The sequence below is a fragment of the Neofelis nebulosa genome, chromosome X (genome assembly GCF_028018385.1).
Source record: "Neofelis nebulosa isolate mNeoNeb1 chromosome X, mNeoNeb1.pri, whole genome shotgun sequence".
NCBI classification, from domain to species: Eukaryota; Metazoa; Chordata; class Mammalia; order Carnivora; family Felidae; genus Neofelis; species Neofelis nebulosa.
In genome coordinates, this window is record NC_080800.1 from 112,456,755 (window position 1) to 112,476,026 (window position 19,272).

At 45.9% G+C, this 19,272-nt stretch overlaps 1 protein-coding gene across 1 annotated transcript in view; it reads left to right on the forward strand.

The window, feature by feature from the left end:
- The first annotated feature begins 207 nt into the window (after positions 1–207).
- FHL1 (four and a half LIM domains 1) overlaps positions 208–19,272 on the forward strand; it is a 61,847-nt gene continuing 42,782 nt past the window's right edge. The window contains exon 1 of the mRNA XM_058714597.1: positions 208–342. The gene's annotated coding sequence lies outside the window, so the exon portion shown is untranslated. The remainder of the gene's footprint in view (positions 343–19,272) is intronic.

Consider the following 19,272-nt stretch of genomic DNA (forward strand, 5'->3'; position numbering starts at 1 on the left):
GGCCACCTTCCCCGCGCACCCGCGCCGCGTCGGCAGCAGGGCCGCTCCCGAAGCGGGGGGCACGTGGCCGCGCTGGGTGCGTGACACCCCCGCCCCCGCGCCGGGCCGGCTCCCGCGCGCGCGCCGCGCCCCGCCCCCGCGCGCGCGCCCGCCCCCTCCCCGCCTCCCCCGCGCGCCCCTCCCCTCGCGCCCCTCCCGCGCCCTACATCCAGCGCCCGGCCCAGGGGGCTCAGTCCGCAGCCACCGCCGCCGCCACCGCTGCCGCCGCCGCCGCCGCGCCTCGGCCTCGGTGCAGGCAGCGGCCGCCGCCGAGACAGCTGCGCGGGCGAGCATCGCCAGGCAGTAAGCCCGCTTTCTCTCCGCGTGTGCGTGCGTGTGCGCCTCCCGCCCGCCGGCCCCGCGGCCCGGGGGAGCGGCCGCCCTCCTGCCCCGCCGCCGCCGCCCCGGCCGCCCGGCCTGCCGCGGTCGGTACCTGCGGCCTCGGGCCTCGGCGGGCCGGCCGGCCGGGGTAGGGGCCGCGGGGTCCCCGCGGGTGCGTGCCTCGGCCGCCCCGGGCTCGCGCCACCGGGGGTGGCGGGCGTGGGGGCGGGGGAGCGGGCGTGCCCAGGGGGCTCCCGGTGCGTCCTCCGCGGAATGGTGGGGAGCGGGGCGCGGGGTGGGGAAGGGGGAAGGGGCCCCTGATTTTCCCACCGAGGCTGGAGGGCGGTGGGGGCGGGGCGAGGTGGGGGCACCTCTGGGCGTTCTCGGCCGGGGTGGCTGTGGGGCGCGGGCGGGTGAGGCTGGGGGCCCTCCTCGGCGCGCTCCTCCGGGGTGGCGGGGATGGGAAGGCGGCGAGGGGGGGAACCTGCCCGGTTTCGCACAACGGAGAGGGCGGGGGTGGGGACGCGCGGGCGTGGAGGTGAGCGAGCTCGCCGGGCTTTCTCGACGGGGATGCTGGGGGGGCGTTTGGAGGAGTTGGGGGTGGGGTGCAGAGGGAGTGAGGAGGGCCGGGAGGGCCCGCAGCGGTTCTTCCCTCTTGGGGGGATGGCGGGGGTGGGGGGTTGGCGAATGGGGGTGGGGACAGTGGGGATTTCAGCTCCAGCGTGGAACGTGGAACCTGGAGAGGCCGGAGGAAGGTTCTGTCACGTGGGGTGAGCCTTAGAAGGTGGATTTTCAAAACTGCAGGGTGTGACCTTTCCGTCTCAAAAAGCGTGAAATCTCTCCAAGGTGCTGTCTGTTCTAGGTGCTGGAAGAGAGGTTTCTGCTTTCGAAGTTTCTGGTTCTCTTCCATTCCTTCTCTTTCTTTTCCATTCCTTCTCTTTCTCTTCCATTCCTCGCGGCCTCTTCTCAGCCGTCCAGGACTAGGTAGAGGTTTGAAAATCAGCAAGGGAAGACTGTGTGTGGTTCGTGTTCAGTGCTAGATCATTTTCTGCGTTGGGAACCGTGCGAGTTCCTCAGGTTTGTTTGGATTGCCCTTTACTATAAAACCCTGTGCCAGGGAGGCCCCTTGGGGAAAGAAGGGACCAAGGTTTATAAAGGGGACTCCAGGTTTGGTTTTTTAATTTCCTGAAGGGCAAGGGATACGTCGTTGTAGCATTTAGTTTGGCTTTTAGAAGAGGGAGAAATAGAAAAAACGTATGCCTTTGCTGGAAGTTCCCTATATTCCTTTCAATGATCCCATCGGGATTATCTGAGCCCCCTTTGATTTGAATTTGGAATGGATCCAGTTTTCCTAATTGGAGCCATCATTTTGTAATTGCCTGTAATTCTTCCCTGGGTTATCAAATCTATGGCAAGCTTATAGAGCAGTAGGAATAATTTTTTTTTAGTTATCTTGATTAAGACGGTTTTAATGTAAATTTGATGTTGTTCCTTGGAAATGCGAACCTTTGCAGAATAGCGAAAGTTTAAATTATGAGTCCCTTGGAATTTTGTAAAGTCTTTCCCTCCCCAGCTCATCTTCTCTGGGAACAGAACCCTCCCCCACTCTTCACACTGAAGAAGCAAGGGCTTCTGGGATGGTAGCTTTGCCTTTGGAAACTCATGCTCATATTTGCTTGAAGAAGAGTACATACTAGAAAGGCATATGCCTTTAATGTGGCGAGGCTATATGTGCTTTCCCATTTCGGTTACATAAGGTTCCAATCTACTTTATACCTTCAGTCTTTAAAAATGGTTATTTAACATTTTTAAGAGCAAATATAATCTTTACGCAACAGGAAATTGGTTAGATAGGCCATGATTTGCACAAACCGCCTCACAATAAGTATATAGTCTAAGGCTCCCATATAGGTTCTGTAACCATATATGGTTTTTGAAATTCTACGCTACCATTCCCATATTGAATTTTTGGAGAAGAAAAGCTGTTTTTTCCGACCAAGTCTGGATTTTTGAGTGAAAGTTGAAAAGAAAATTTCGTATAAGATTTAAACTGGTAAAATTCCTCTTGGAGGATACCAATGCATTGGAGCTAATTTAATGTCTACCAAAGGAATGGACCACTTAAATAATTACTTTATTTATTTACTGGAAATACTAAACTGGAAATGTTTAAGTGAAAATAGAGATTTTTGGTCTCAGGCAAAAATGCGTTTAAGTAAGCACTGTTCTGTGCAGCGTTTCTATGTTACTCCGATATACATCCTGTATGCCGGCGACAAAGAATCTAAAACGCGTGCATTTAGGAATACAATTTAAGTCTGATTGTTTTTTCTCTTATGAATAGACCGTTAGGAGTGATCAAATCTTACAGAGGGAAATGTGTTGATGGGTAGTGGGGACTTAAGTTCCTGTAGACAAAAAGAGTAAATGGGTGTCTTTGCCCAGCTTTTGGAGAACGTGTTGTCTGCCCCACGGGACTGGTGGGGGCGGGGGGAGGGAAGATGAAGAGGTTTGAGCAATTAACAAAAATGGTCAAGTATGTTTCTGAGTATTCTTGAAGATTTTGCTTATAGCCATTTGAAGAATGAAGCTTTTGTGGAAGAAACTGACCCTCACTCCTCAAGTTTTGACATTAAAAGGAATACCAGTTTGTTGAGGGAGTGGAGGCTGACCTACCGAAGCTGAGCCCTGTTTCCCTGCTTTCCACCTCCGGGTTCCCTTCTGCCCTGAACCCCTCCCTTTCCCCCTTCGGTGCCAGCAGCATTGGGAGTTGAACAAATGTTTGTGCTTGCTTGAACTTTAGGCCTTATCTATTTGGCTGCTTTCCCCAACTTTTGCCTACAAAATTTTTTTGGTTCATTGGACTCTCCAGTTGTTTGGATTTGGGGTAAAAGGGAGTAGACTGTAATTATTTTCTCTTGGAAGATCTTTTCTTTCAGCTCCTGTTGGGACAGGAGCAAAAAAAAAAAAAAAAAAGTGGGTATTTTTTTTGGTTCTGTTTTGTTTTTGTCAACGGAGTACTTAATTAAGCAGAATATATGGCCATCCATTTATTCAGCCAACATTTACCGAGTTACCGCTTGTGCCAGAGGCTCTGTGCTAGGTTCATACACAGTAGGTAAGAAATGGCTTCCACCTTCTGGGGGCAGTTACTAAAACAGAGAATAGACAGTGAATTTGTGGTACATAATCAGGAGGTGGCCAGAGTCTTGGACATTAATATAGCACTTTGTATACATTAAACATGCTTTGACCACGCACACAGTGGAGTCATTTCTTTCCAGGGCATTTATTCATTGTCTACACAGTACCTCCTCTTGCCAACTAAGATGCACTTTTTTCATTTTGGGTAATATGGTTTGTAATTCGTCTTCAGGATCTTAAGGTCTATGGCCTTTTTAAAGAAGATACGTTTTACGTGAAGTGCATAGGACACAGCGGACTTCTTGATATTTAAGTTGGGCGTTTTATAGCACTGTGCGGAGTAGTGAGGACGCAGCGGCCGGGCCAGCAGTCCGTCCTGTGACTTAAAAGCATCTTCTGACGGCAAATGGGGCCAAACAAAATTACTGTTCTGTGGTCACCTTTGAATTATGGATGACGGATGATGAAGCCCAGAAGAGTGTGAATGATACTGAATAGTAGCTGGAGTAAACCCTCGCCCTCCTGCAGGGTTACCTCCTGAGATCTTTGCACATCCCTCTGTTTGTGGATCGTGCCCGCCCAGTGGTTTTTAACTAGGGCAGTTTTGTCCCCCACGGGGCATTGAACAATGTCTGGAGACATTTTTGGCTGTCGTGAATTGGGATGCGGCGTGCTGCTGGTGTGTAGCGGGTGGAGGCCACGGATTCTGCTTAAGCATTCTCTCCACCACGGGCGGCAGGCCCCTGCAACAAAGAACGATCTGCCCCGAAATGTCAGTAGTGCTGAGGTTGACGTAATTCCCTCTACAAGATGCAGTAAAACGTAACCTCCGGAGACTAGAAAACAGGAACGGTGTCTTGATGTGATATTTCACGTTGGCTGAGCTCACTCGACTGGTCTACAAACAGATGAGTCCATTGACCTGAATAGTTAAAGACCAGCGAGAGCTACCATCTACGGGCCCTACTCTAATGCCAGGCACTGGTATACGTTCAGTATTCCCCTCATTTTATAAACGAGGAACCAGGCGCAGAGAGGCAATGTGACTTCTCGAGGCCTTACAGCTGGTCCGGGTTGGAGGCAGACATCAAAATTAAGATCATCTTACTCCTCAGAAGTTCATGGCTTTTGAGCACACCGTCATACTGTCTCCCTTGTGGCAGGCTCCATTCAAAATCTTACTTAACAAAATTAAAATTACTACATGTCCTATATACCATTGAGCTTGCTTGAGAGTAATTAAAGCCATGAACGTTAAATCTGATCATACTTGGAAGTAAGTGGCCAGGAGTAGGGGGAGAAAGGGAACTGACATTACTCGAAGGCCTGCTGTAGTTCTAGAAAATACACTAGTTGGACTCACAGCCGTTATGTAATTGGATCCTCACAGCAGCTCTGCAAAGTAACGGCGCACATCTCGCAGATGAGGTTAGCAAAGTAACCTAAGATTGCACAACTAAGTGGCCGAGTTGAGATTTGAACGTAAGTCCCATCACGAAGCCGGTGTCCCTTGCTGCTTTCTCTATATTTGGGGGTTGGTGAAGGATGTGGGAGTTGAGCAGGCTGCAAAAAGGTGAGTAACGGGTCCTGGATAACAAGTGATTTCAGAGGTCACATGTCACAGATGATGGGTTATACTCAGGTAGAGAATGGGGAGGTGAATCCCTGTACTTTCTTCCAGTGGGGAGAGCTGAGCTCGACTGAGAACTTGTGCTAGAGATCTCCCCAAACTAAGCCCTGTAGTGGTCATTTTGGAGAACTTCGTTTTCTGTCTTTCTTGAATTTTTCCAGACACTGTTTTGATAACCATGAAATGGGAGGTTACCGAACTGTGTTTATATCTTTCTGCGTCTCATCCTTCTACCTTTCTTAGGACTTACTTAGTCCTAAGCTTAGTACTGACAGCATTCAGTTTTGTCACCTCCTTAAACAATTTAGACATTTGTTTTTGCTATGGAAATTGTTTTTAAATAAATGTCATCAAACTTATACTTGTGTTTTCCATATGGGGGTGTGTTTTGTTTCGACAGCTAAATATTTATTTTAACTTTTGACGTGTTGTATTTTTGAGCATAACAAGAGGAAAAATAAAAACCAGCCCAATAGCAATCATATTTTGTCTGGCAAGCAATTTTGTGTGTGTGTGGGGGGGGGGGTGGGTAGAAGGAGGACTTCATGTTTCATTTCATTTACTTTAAATTGGAAAGGAATTTTAACCATGATTCTCAAGGGCCAGGATGCTAGGGGAAAAAAAAAGAAATGTTATTTAGATAAAATGCATGTTTTGATTTCCACATAGGTCTGGGAGCCATAGATTCTGAGTATAATAATTATGTCATGACTCCGCAGCAGTCAGCCCCTCGGGTGATCAACCACTGGGTATGGGCACGCATTGTGATACTGATTTTGTACCCTCCCCCCCAAATGATTTTAGAGTAGAACTGAGAGATCTGATGAAACTTGCAAGAATGCACTAATCCTTTCAAAAATCCAAGCTTTTAATGATAATAGCGGTACTTTCACATTGTTGGGGAAACTCAGAAAATACAGCAAAGCCTAAAGAATATAAAAATCAGCTGTAACCCACCACCCAGAAATTGGTGACAGTGTTCTGTATCTCTTTTTAAAATGTAGTGTTTTTTTTTTTTTCCAATGGCGGACTCAAGTCCATTGCAAAATCTCCAGCTTCTAAATGTAGTCTAAGTTGTTTTTGTTTTTTTAACTTTACCAAAAGAGTTTCTGAATAATCATTGCATCTCTAGAGAGAAGTCCTGGTCATAGAAATGAAATGGGAATAGTGCCGGGGAGTTAGAGAACTATCTGGTGGCCTCATCATGTGAGCTCTTTAACATGTCTCCTTCTCCAACTTGAGTAATAGAATTTCCACGCCAGAGGAGCACCTGGGTGACTCAGTCAGTTGAGAGTCCAACTTTGGTTCAGATCACGATCTCTATGGTTCATGGGTTTGAGCGCCCACATCAGACTCACTGCTGTCAATGCAGAGCCCGCTTCGGAGCCTCTGTCCCACTTTCTGCCCCCTCCCCCAAAATCGATGAACATTAAAAAAATTTCCACACTATAAAGGGCTGTCAGGACCCACTCCCCTTCATTTTATGAGGCTCAAAGAGTTCAAACATCTGCCCCTCAGGTCATATAACGTGTTAATGTTGGAGTTGCAGTTTGAAGCGTTAGGTCCTACATATGTAGGCACGTTTTTATTTCCTAATTAAAAACCCTTCACAGTCACGAACTTTTTGTTGGTCTGTCCCTCAAACGAACAGACTTTTGGGGGCACCTGGGTGGCTTGGTCGTTTAAGCGTCTGACTTCGGCTCAAGTCATGATCTCCCGGTTCGTGAGTTCGAGCCCTGCATCAGGCTCTGTGCTGTCAGCACAGAGGCCCCTTGGGATCCTCGGTCTCCCTCTGTCTCCAACTCTCCCCTGTTCACGCTCTCTCTCTCCCTTCCCCCCCTCTCAAAAATAAACATTTAAAAAATAGAGAACAGACTTTTATGGTGGAAGTATATTTACTATTCTAAAGGATACCAAAAAGGCCAAGTATTTCCTAATTTCATATCAAAACAGTTGAGAGAAGGGGCGCCTAGCTGGCTCAGTCGGCGGAGCATGTGACTCTTGATCTTGGGGTTGTAAGTTTGAGCCCCCCACAGAGTAGAGAGATTACTTAAAAAAATAAAATCTTTAAAAAATAACCAGCTGGGAGTAGTACAGGAATTTGTCATCTCGTTTGCTTTATTGAAATTGAGTGTCAGTGGTGGGGAACCTCTTGCGTGCATCTAGCCCTCAGTTTAATTTCCCCTGGCCTGTGGGGCAAGTGGCAAGGCGTGTCAGACTGCCTGTGGTCACAGACACGAACAGTGGCTTTATAAGAGTCTTTCCAAATGCTCGTCTGGAAGACCATCATCACAGCTATTTTTGCATATGAGTATTTTTTACTTCACAAACTGGGATACCTGTTAAAGTTTGGGGAAGGAAGTTTTAAAGACTGCATCTGCTTCCAAACTTCGGTAGGAAGTAAGCAAATTGTAGCAAATGCTGGCAGTATGGCGTCATTAAAACAAAACACGCACACAGGGCCATTCTCACCTGGCACCATTGGATAAATTCTTAAGCTTGCTTTCTCTCCGTGCCCTTGTTCATTTCTTCATTCCTCGTTTCTTTGTGTGTCCGTTGCCTGTGTGTCTGTGTCACTGGCAGGGTCACTCTTCTCAGTCCAGTTGACTCTGCCCACATTCCTTTTTCTGGGCTCTGCGTGTATCCACATCATCAGGTGCATCCGCCACGGTGTCTTCCCCTTACGCGGTTGGCCGGTGTTAGGGTTACCCCAGCCTGGACCGGGCCAGGTCTTTTCTGCCTGGCATAGGCAGGGAGGCTGCTTTCCAGAGCCCGTGTGGGGTATGGAGAGCTGGTGTTACTCGATAGAGAAAGGCCACCGGTAGAACAGAATTAAACAAGATAGGTTCAGAGACCACGTGGGCTGCATAGACGCGTAAACCCGTGAACACGACATCGTCCCTTCCCTACGGCCAAGGCCCCAGCAAAGCTAAAGCTACGTGAAACAATGAATATGGATACGCATTGCCAAGGGCTTACCATCTGAACAAATGAGAAAATTGTACCCTTGCCTAGGGGTGTGTTCTTAAGTAGTCTTTGCTCCTGTTTCTTATTATCGCCTGCTAATGTCAGACAGCGGCCAGCTCTTCCTGGCTTCCTGCAGTACTCTGTCTCCCGAAAACCGGGCCTCCTGTGTATTTAAACTGGTGAGATTTGCTTGCACTTCATTTTTGAGCTAGTAGAGATATAAAATGCACAGAAGGTACACATGTACTGGTTTTTAAACGCAGCGAAACCTAGAAAAAGAACCATCAAAATAAGTCTTTGTTGTCAGTGCTTCCCTGCTGTAGAAAGAATTCATGTTTTATGGGGGCGCCTGGGGGGCTCAGTCGGGTGAGCGTCTGACTCGATTTCGGCTCACGTCATGATCTCACGGTTTGTGGGATTGAGCCCTGTGCCGGGCTGTGTGCTGAAAGTGTGGAGCCTGCTTGGGATTCTCTCTCTCTCTCTCTCTCTCTCTCTCTCTCTCTCTCTCTTTGCCCTTCCTCCGCTTGTGCTCTCTCTTTCTCTCAAGATACGTAAATAAACTTAAAAAAAAAAATTCATGTTTTATTTACCCACATAAAAACACTCCAAATCACATATATATATATAAACATTTATATATATGTTCATATATATATATAAATAAATAAACATTTAAAAAGTCCTTCTGGATATTACAAATTCTTGTGATGCCTGTGTAACATTTCATGTCTTGGAATATATATATATATATATATATATATATATATTTTTTTTTTTTTTTTTTAATGTTTATTTATTTTTGAGAGAGAGAGCACGAGTCGGGGAGGGGCAGAGAGAGAGGGAGGCACAGAATCCGAAGCAGGCTCCAGGCTCCGAGCTGTCCACACAGAGCCTGATGTGGGGCTCAAACCCATAAATCGTGAAATCATGACCTGAGCCAAAGTCGGATGCTCAACTGACTGAGCCACCCGGCTGCCCCTGAATATCCATGAGGTTTTAAATTTACTTTTCAATACTAAGAAAATGATAGCTGGGCACACACAGGTTTTATCGTCAAGGTAATTTTGACGAGGATAGTACAAAACTAAATTTCTGTATTTGATCAATTAAGTCTTGTTATTCAGTTTCAGTTTTAGAGTGTGGATAAGATCGCTTGACTCCTGTCAAATTTGAAACGTGTGATTTATTAGGAAGACATCAAGGATTGGTTTTTCAGTGCATCTCTGCCAGGTCTAGTTTTACACATCAGTCTTGTTCGTGAATCTGATTGCTCGTGTCTGCCTGGGCATAATCAGTCATCTGCACTTTCAGGTGTCTAGGTGAAGGGAAGTAATAGGTGTCCCCCCCGCCCACCCCCACCCCCCACCAGGTTTCTTAGAGACTACAGAGCACACACGGGCACACACATACAAATCATGAAGTCCAAACATTTCTGTATCCCTGAGCTATAGTGGTGGATTTAGGCATTTGAATTAACACAATTTTATATTTTTCAACAGTTTCTAAGAAATAGCCTGTAAATAACTAGTTTCAAATAATTAAAATGATAAGTTCCTCAGCAAATAGCTTCTGGAAGCTAAGGAGCCTTTTTAAACTCCTTGTCGATGATTCTACATCTCCACGTGCCAAGGCTCAATTCAAATTTTCAAATTCTAGGCCCTTTCCTTCTAGGCCACAAGAAACTCTGCCTCTTTTTTTTTTTTTTTTTAGTGTTTATTTTTGAGAGAGAGAAAGAGAGGTAGAGAGCAAGCAGGGGAGGGACAGAGAGAGAGGGAGACAGAATCCCAAGCAGGCTCCACACTGTCAGCATGGAGCCTGATGTGGGGCTCGATCTCACAAACCGTGAGGTTATGACCTGAGCTGAAACCAAGAGTTGGATGCTTAACCGACTGAGCCACCCAGGTGCCCCGAGAAGCTCTGCCTCCTTTAAGGAAGGAATTGGGAAGGAATTCTGCAGTGTAGTAAGCACACGTAACCACACTAAGGGAAGAAACCGAGCAGCCAAACTAATAGGAGGTGAAAGTTTATACCCGCATCTACAGATAAAGCAGTGTGCCTTTGTTAGACCCCCTTTTTTTTAGCTAGAGCCCCCTTTTTAATATCCAAACTTTTCCTATTTTATTAAGGAATCATTAACAAATATAACTGTGAATGTTTAAAGAGTACAACATGATAATATGATATACATGTGCATTGTGGAATGATCAAGATAATTTAAAATCCACTTCATTAAAATCCACTGTATTGAGAGGCACCTGGGTGGCTTAGTCGGTTAAGCATCCGACTTCAGTTCAGGTCATAATCTCGCAGTTTGCGGGTTCAAGCCCCACATAGGGCTCTGTGCTGACCGCTCAGAGCCTGGAGCCTGCTTCGGATTCTGTGTCTCCCTCTCTCTCTGCTCCTCCCCTGCTCATGCTCTGTGTCTCTCTGTCTCTCAATAATAAATAAACGTTTAAAAAATTTTAAATGAAATAAAATCCACTTTATTGAATATCATTTATATACGATAAATTGCATCCACTCAAGGCATATGGTTTGAGGAGTTTGGGCAGATGTACATGCCCATGGAACCACTGCCACCAGCAGGATGTAGGATATCGTTATCACTCCCCCCGCGTTTCCTCATGCCCCTTTTACTGTACATTCTTCCCTGTGCCCCCATCCTCAGGCAACCACTGGTCTGCTTTTGCACGAGAGCCACTTGGCAAGCTGACATTTGCAAGTTGGTGGATCCTTCTCTACCCAGAGACCAGATGTATATCTGAAACACAGTTTTCTTCTCATTTAAGATAAAATAATATTACAGAGCGATTCCAGGTCTGAGTTCTTAGAATGTTTTCCCAATTTCCTAAAAATGAGCACTTAAGAATTTTGCCTGCAAGTGAACGACAGCATCCTTATTAAATAGACTACTTACGTGTTTGGGTCAAAGGGAGATTCCAGCTAAGAGAGAAAGGATTCTGATGAAACAAATGATTCTCATGAACGGAAAAATGATTCTGGTGTTCTCCTGAAGTAGTTACAGTGAGATGTCAAATCCTCCAAGAACAGGACGCATCAAATCATTTGAGTTTTGCTTCACACTTATTCATAAAGTAAAAATGAAAAAAATGAGAGTATTTTGCATCTCACCATATTTATGCCTCTAGCTAGTGGGTGTATCTAATCATTGTACAGGAGCAAAACCCTATCCCCTGAGCCTTCCAAAAGATTTGAAACAGGTTTCAGAGGGAATTTCCTGTGGGTGGAAGGTGTGCCATCTTTACACGCTTATGTGCAAAGCAAGCTTTCCATATGCAAAATGGTGCTTTCCCGTTGACACGTTGAGTTGGAAGAATCATTCGGCAACTTAAGGGTCACGGTACTGAGATGGAATTTGGCCCTTCCTCACTTAGCCCCTCATAAAAAGTCCACGTCACTTTTCTCTTACGTGTAGCTGGCTGTCCATTGCAGTCACTCTATGCATTTGGTCTCCGCGTGCCACTCGTGATTGTGACAGTGGCTGCCCTGCCCCGTCTTCCTTTTCCTGATTTTCTCCTTCCTCATCTTTTCTGTCTCCTGATGCTGCTTCTCTCACGCTGCTCTGCTTTCTCGTGGCCACGCTGCTTTTATAAACCTCTCCAGTCTGAGTTGTCTGCACACCGACCAATTGCAACATGTCAGGTGTCTTTTTGGAGGTTGTTTTTCTTATTTTCCGCTTTGCGGTCCAGCAATTTCTTCAGACCCCTTTCAAGGTGGGAGGCGTGCTGGAGGTTTGAGAGTCACGAACGGTTGGTTTGCAGGTGATCAAAGTTGAATATGTTTGTGGGCTGTGAGGGAGCCGGTCTTTGAAACCAAGAATCATTAAAAACGATTTACATTATAATCCTAAGAAACTTCCTTTTACAAAGCTAAAGCAGTTCAAATTGTCTTTTTTCTTAATTTAAAAAAAGAAATTTTTAATGTTTATTTATTTTTGAGAGACAGAGAGAGGGACAGAGCGCGAGCGGGTGAAGGATAGAGCGGGAGACACAGAATCCGAAGCAGGCTCCAGGCTCTGAGCTGTCAGCGCAGAGACCGATGCAGGGCTCGAACTCATGAACCGTGAGATCATGACCTGAGCCAAAGTTGGACGTTCAACTGACTGAGCCACCCAGGCACCCCCAAAAGAAACCCATCTTTTTTTTTAAATTTTTTTAATGTTTTTATTTTTGAGACAGAGAGAGGCAGAGCATGAGCAGGGGAGGGGCAGAGAGAGAAGGAGACACAGAATCCGAAGCAGGCTCCAGGCTCTGCGCTGTCAGCACAGAGCCCGACGCGGGGCTTGAACGCACAGACAGTGAGACCATGACCTGAGCCCAAGTCGGACGCTCAACCGACTGAGCCACCCGGGTGCCCCAAACAGGCTTCAGGCTCTGAGCTGTCAGTGCAGAGCCAGACGCGGGGCTCGAACTCACAAACCATGAGATCATGACCTGAGCTGAAGTCAGACGCTCAACCGACTGAGCCACCCAGGCGCCCCCTAGAATTGTCTTGAGGTAAGGTAACTTATTGCTCTTCAGCACGTACTGTAAAGGGGGAAAACCTTGGACGTTTGTTAAAATCTCCGCAACACAGAGTGAACCCTGATGTGAACTGTGGACTTGAGTGAATAATAACTTATGAATATTGGCTCCTCCATCGTAACAAATGTACTGCAGTGACCCAAGGTGTTCATAGAGGAAATCTGGAGGGGGATGGTGAGGAGGTATGTGGAAAATGTACCTTCTCATCAGTTTCTCTGCAAACCCCAAATTGCCAAAAAATCCATTTAAAAACCCTTTAGGATTCAGAAACGTAAAGGATACATCAGGCACTTTTTATGACTTACTTGCAGATAAAAGTGCAGCGTTTGTTGTTAAGCACTGGTGAAATAAGAGAAGTGCTCTCCTTGAATGATGTAACTGGTACCCCAGGCCCCCTGAAAAGTGAAAGGGTGAGCTTCCGAGAGAGGCCCAGCTCTGCTAACCAATGTCTGGTTGCACAATAGTTACCGGACAGGTCTGTGTGGGCATTGGGTTGGGGCTTTATTTATCTGCCACCGTTGGGGGGGGGCATGCCATCTTTGTGGTGGAGTGGGGCCCCAGCCTTGATAAATCCCCAGCCCTATAACCCAGTGATACCTTGTGTTTATGGTGTCACTAGCAACAGTGACAATTGGCGAGCTGATACCAAGTCTTTGAGCCAGTACCCAGGTCAGAGTTTGATTGCTTTGGCCCAAAGGCTACTGCATGGCTCGTAGTAGCATAGACCTAACACCGGAACCTCCATGCAGTTATTCACTGTGGCCAGCTCTTCGGTAAACCCATGTGAAAAGATCAGGCTTTTTAAGGTCTGATTGTAATTTGTTTGTATACATTGAAACTGGGTGATTATTATGAGCAACTGGAAGCATGTGTTGCTTTCTTGAGCTGGCTGTAAACACAGAACATTCTAGGGGCGCCTGGCTGACTCGGTAGAGCGTGTGACTCTTGACCTCAGGGTCATGAGTTCGAGCCCCACGTTGAGGGTAGAGTTTACTTAAAAAAGAAAAAAAACTCAAAACATTCTACGGTAGATGGTAGTAAGCAGAGGTGAGGGGATGGGTTCTGAGAGGGGCATTGTGACTGAGGGAGACAAAAAGAGAAAGAGAGACCAGAAGAGAAAAAAACAGATAAGACATCAAGGATTAGAACATAAATGAAGGTGATCACCCAAGGAATGGATGCCTTGGGGGATATGGTAGTTCACAGGATGTGTCCCCTCGAGTCTGTGATTAGACCCAGGGTGAAAAACTCCAGAGTTACCTGAAAAAGTACGAATAAAGGGGGAGAGTTGGTTATAGAACTCACCTATTTAAAACTTACTTATTTTGTATATCAGAAGGAATTTTTATGTATGGGTCTGTTATGGGTAGTCATCATTACACCTGTTACTAGATAAACCATTACACGTTTTTTTCTTGATTTCACTACTTAGTTTCACTGATCGACTATACCTGTGGTCCTACCTCTGCCAGAAATGGCAGATTTTAACAAGGGGGAGGGGACGGAAATAACCTCTCCCTTGAGTCACAGTCCATGTGGAGGCTTGGGGATTCCAGTTCAGTTGCTAAGATCACAGGGTACCCTCTGCCAGTGGCGAACTGGATGGAGGCACAGCCAACGCATTCCTTGTGGTCACCGTCCCAGTTGATACCGAGTTCTGCAGCTGACTCGATTGTACAGAAATCTCTGTCCATCGTAGAGATGGCAGAAGTAACCATCTGACCGCATCATAATGTATTTGCATCATAGGTATAGACAGGCTTGGTCAGTCGCGAGGCTAGTCTTGCTCCCCCTGCTCAAGCTGCTGGAAATAGCTGGAAGGCCTGGAAAGGCGTAGGTGGCGATGGCATGCGGGGCAGGTATGTGACATCCTCTTGCCCCTTACTGCTTACCCAGGTGCTTCTCACAGCCTGTTGGCACTCCTTCTTCTTCTTCCTCTCTGTTTCCTCTTTGCCCTTAAGTCAGTTACTTGTGAATTTTCCCTTAAGTAACAAGGCGGATGTCAGCACAAAAAAAAGTTGGGGGACTGTTGGCCTAAGCATTCAAACTACGAGAGCAATGTACTTTAGACTACCCTATCTGCCAGGTTTTTACTGCCGCACTGATTTGTTAGGTATAATAATGGAACTTCGAGGGACTTTGTGAATGTTTTCTGACATACAAGTTGAAAGCTGAATTGTGGCACCTTATAAAGTTATCCGTCCACTTTTAAAGCCCCTATGATTTTTCTTTGTGTGTTCATTCTTGTCCCTGTAGCAGATTCCAGCAGAGTGCGTGCTGATGCGAAGGATTTACTCTGTGGCTAATTGATTGGAGCCAGGCTGCCCGGTTGCCCACGTGTAAGGAGACCGTTCACGGAGTGCCAGACACGGCTTAGAAAGTAGGAGTCATAAAATGAAATCAACAAACGTTTATTGAATGCTTACTCTATGTGCGAGGCACTTTGCTAGGCTTGCTAGATGCCATGGGGGGTTATTAAAAACAAAAGCGATCTCTTCAAGCAACGAACTTCCATTCTAATTGGAGAAGCTATTAAAGACACAGGAAGGGTGTGGTGGAGAGGCTTGAAGTGTGGGGGAGGAGGAGAGAGTTGGGAGTCTCGAATCCTAGCCCAAGTTTGCCTATAACCATCTGATCCCTTGGATAAATCACTTTCCCTCTTGGGGTCTCGGGTTCGAAAAAGAGAACCAGACTAGATAATCTCTAAGACAGTCTGTGGATTGGCTCATAAACAAATGTGTTAAAAAGTTGAACAAACAGTACAGAGCAATAGTAGAAGAGATTCCGGAAGATGGTACATTTCCTTTCGCTAAATGAAGTGTACGTATGACGGTTACTGTCGTATGTATACAGTACATATCTGTACCATATAATTATACTAATTCTAACTCTTGACCAGTGTTTCTCAAAGTGGGATCCTTGGGCCTGTAGCATCAGCATCACCTGGGAGCGTGTTAGAAATGCAGATTCCCGGGGCCTGCCCCAGACCTACTGAATCAGAAACCCTGGGGGTGGGGCCCAACACCTCATGTTTTAACAACTCCCGCTCTCCCAGGAGATTCTGATGCCCACTAAACTTTCACAGCCATGGACCGTAGGAATTTGGGGCAGTGGTTCTCAAATTTAGTTGTACATTAGATTCATCGTAGGGAATTTGGTTGTGGGGGGACACCCAGACGTCACTAGTGGTTCTGGGTCTGCAGGTGCAGCCAGAGTTTGAGAATCACTGGTTTAGGGGAGAGTGGCATGAGCCGAAGCACCTGTTCTCCGGTGGTGACAAAGCCCAGAGGCCGGGAGTCAGCCAAAGCCAGAGTTGGGTATGGGGGAGGGTGAAACGTGGGTCTGATGGGAAGGCCTTGGATGTCGTGCTAGAAACTTGGTCTGTAGATTGCAGTGGAGGAAGGTTTAGGGAAAAGGGAGTGATGCATTCAAGGTGGCACATTTGAAAAATTAATCTGAGGGGAGCGTGTGTGATGAAGTAATCTAGGTGTGAAGTGATAATGGGTGAGATTGGGATCGCAAAAATGAGATCGTAAGGAAGAGAAGGTCTGGAGGCTCTTTTGCGGGACAAATGGACAGGATTTGGTGATGGTTTGTGGGAGTGAGGGCAGTATTAGAATGTCTTTGGCCCACTACTGCCTCTCAAACTTCTGAGACAGCCAGCGTGCTCTAGATGCTTCTGTCGGACTTGTCACATTCTCTGGATCTGTTCATCCTCTGTCCCTCATCACTTTGACTTAGGGAGCGGGTATTCCCCAGTGAGTTATGTAAAAATATACAGAACTGTAGTCACCCAGAAAGCTACCCACGGTCATCCTGGCAGGGGAAACAAATCCTGTTTCTTAACGAAAGAATGCTTGGAGTTGTGGGAAAGTTGTAAACTTGGCAATGACTAATTTGAGCCTATCAGTCAATTAAGTGGATTTTTATTTTATCACTTGTTTTAGTTGGGAGCTGTTGTACTAGTCATTGAAAGGACATCCATCTTCATATTTTTAAAACACAACAAAAATACCATTGAACATTAGGGCAAAGGACAAGAATTTTAAGGTTTTACCTTTTGACTTTAGCAAATATTTGCCACTCCATTTTTCTTGCTGGATTTCGCCATTTGTTTTGTTTTGTATTGTTCCCATTTGTTCCTAATGCCTGATAATTTTAGTTTCCTCTACACTGTTACTGATGGCTTTTTTTTTGTTCTTAGGTATTCTTAAAGTTTTATTATGTTGTTTTTGTTTTCTACTTTATTTTCATAAAGCTCTTTTACCAGCAATTATGCAATGATATACATGGAAAAATAGCTCTAGTCTTTGTTTTTTTGTTTTTTAACCTTTCGACCCCCTTCCTTCCACCCCTGACCCTCTGCCTCTGGCAACCACCACTCTGTTCTCTGTATCTATGAGCTTTTTCTGTTTGTTTGTTTGTTTGTTTAAGATTCCGCATATAAGTGAGATTGTTTGGTATTTGTCTTTCTCTGTCTGACTTATTTCACTCAGCATAATGCCCTCTGGGGCCATCCATGTCATTGCAAATGGCAAGATTCTGTTCTTTTTAATGGCTGAATAATATTTCACAGCATGTATAATAGCATCTCTTCTTTATGAATTCATCAGTCAGTGGACACTTAGGTGGTTTCCATGACTTGGCTATTGTAAATAATGCTGTGGTGAACATGGGTGTGTATGGGGGGGGTGTATTGTGTTTTCAAGTTAGTGTTTTCCTTTTCTTTGGATAGATACCCAGAAGTGGGATTGCTGGATCATATGATAGTTCCGTTTTTAATTTTTTGAGGAACCTCTGTACTGTTTTCCATAGCAGCCGCACCAGTTTACATCCCCACCCATAGTGCACAGGGGTGCCCTTTTCTCACATCCTCACCAACTCTCGTGTTCTCTTGTCTTTTTCATGATGGCCATTCCAACTGCTGTGAGGTAGAAACTCACTGTGGTCTTGATTTGCATTTCCCTGATGATGAATGACATTGAGCATCTTTTCATGTACCTGCTGGCCACCTGTAATGTCTTCTTTGGGAAAATGTCCGTTGAGATCTTCTGCCCATCTCTTAATTAGATTGTTTGGTTTTGGCCATGGAGTTGTATGAGGGCTTTGTATATTGGATACTAGCCCTGTCGGATATATGATCTGCAGATATTTTCTCCCCATCCAGTAGGCTGCCTTTTCATTTTGTTGATGGTTTCCTTTGCCGTGCTCAAGCATTTTATAGTATGATGTAGTCCCACTTATTTATGTTTGTTGTTGTTGCAAAAGTATTCTTAACGTTTTACTACTCCAGCGAAAACATTTGTCAAGAGTAGTTTGACTTCTCCACGCTGCCAGCGCAGAGCCCGATGCGGGGCTCAAACTCCCAACCGTGAGATCATGACCTGAGCCCAAGTCGGACGCCTAACAGACTGAGCCACCCTGGCGCCCCTCATCTGTATTTATTTTTACCAGTAAATTATTTTGCTGAACGAGAGCCAGTTTATCAGTTCTGCTAAAAGTACGGAGATGGTGGCCAGCTCATCTGTATTTATCACATCTATGGTAACATTTAAAATGTGTTTTGAACGGTACATATGCCAATGTTTCTGACTACCATAGTAGTGTGAGCACTTGAATAAAAATAGGAAAAATGAGACTTGTGAGCCGCCCGTTGCCATCCTAAGTGTACCTAATTAAGATATTTGGGGTTCATAGGGGCGCCTGGGTGGCTCAGTCGGTTAAGTGTCCAACTTTGGCTCAGGTCATGATCTCGAGGTTCGTGGGTTCGAGCCCTGCATTGGGCTCTGTGCTGACAGCTCAGAGCGTGGAGCCTGCTTCGGATTCTGTGTCTCATTCTCTCTGTGCCCCTCCCCTGCCCATTCTCTCTCTCTCTCTCTCTCTCTCTCTCTCTCTCTCTCTCAAATGAAGAAATGTTAAAGAAAATTAAAATAAAAGATATTTGGGGTTGACTACTCCTTGGTTTCTTAGGTTGGAAAAGAATATTCTGAAGGAAAAGAGTATCTTACTGAAGGAAAGAAGAATATCTTTTCTGAAGGAAAAGCATGATAAAGGAATGGTTACCATGACGATCACATTTCAGAGAATTTAGAGAAGACTGAATCTGTGGGGTTCATCCATTTTGATTGATTCAACTGGTCTTTTAGTTTCATTCAGACAGCAGCTGTCTCTCGATTTTATTTTTCCACATAATTCACCCAATTGATCGGTGACTTGGGGGTCGTGTAAGCTTGGCTGTCAGTAGTGACAGGGTCACCAGTGTCTGTGGCCACGATACTGTTGCCAAACCCAAAGGAGGATGATTGTGTACGTTAAACATCACTAGATCGTAGCTCCTGGCTTCTTCTGCAGTCACACAAAAGGTTTGTCTAATTTGACTTATTCTGTCAGGGTGCGATAAGATTCACATGATTTATTTTAAAGCATGGCTGACCCTAAAGTGTTTGGGTTTTACTTGGCTGTCCTCACATTTTACCCAGTGTGTTTGGCTGCCGTTCGGTTTTTATACTTTGACTTGTGCAAAATCGTCGACACGGTTTGTGCCCCGTGTGGTCAGAGGCGCGGTTCCATGTGCACAACTGTACCTGCACGAGTGTCTTCTTCCTCCCAGCCCCCACTGAGTGTGAC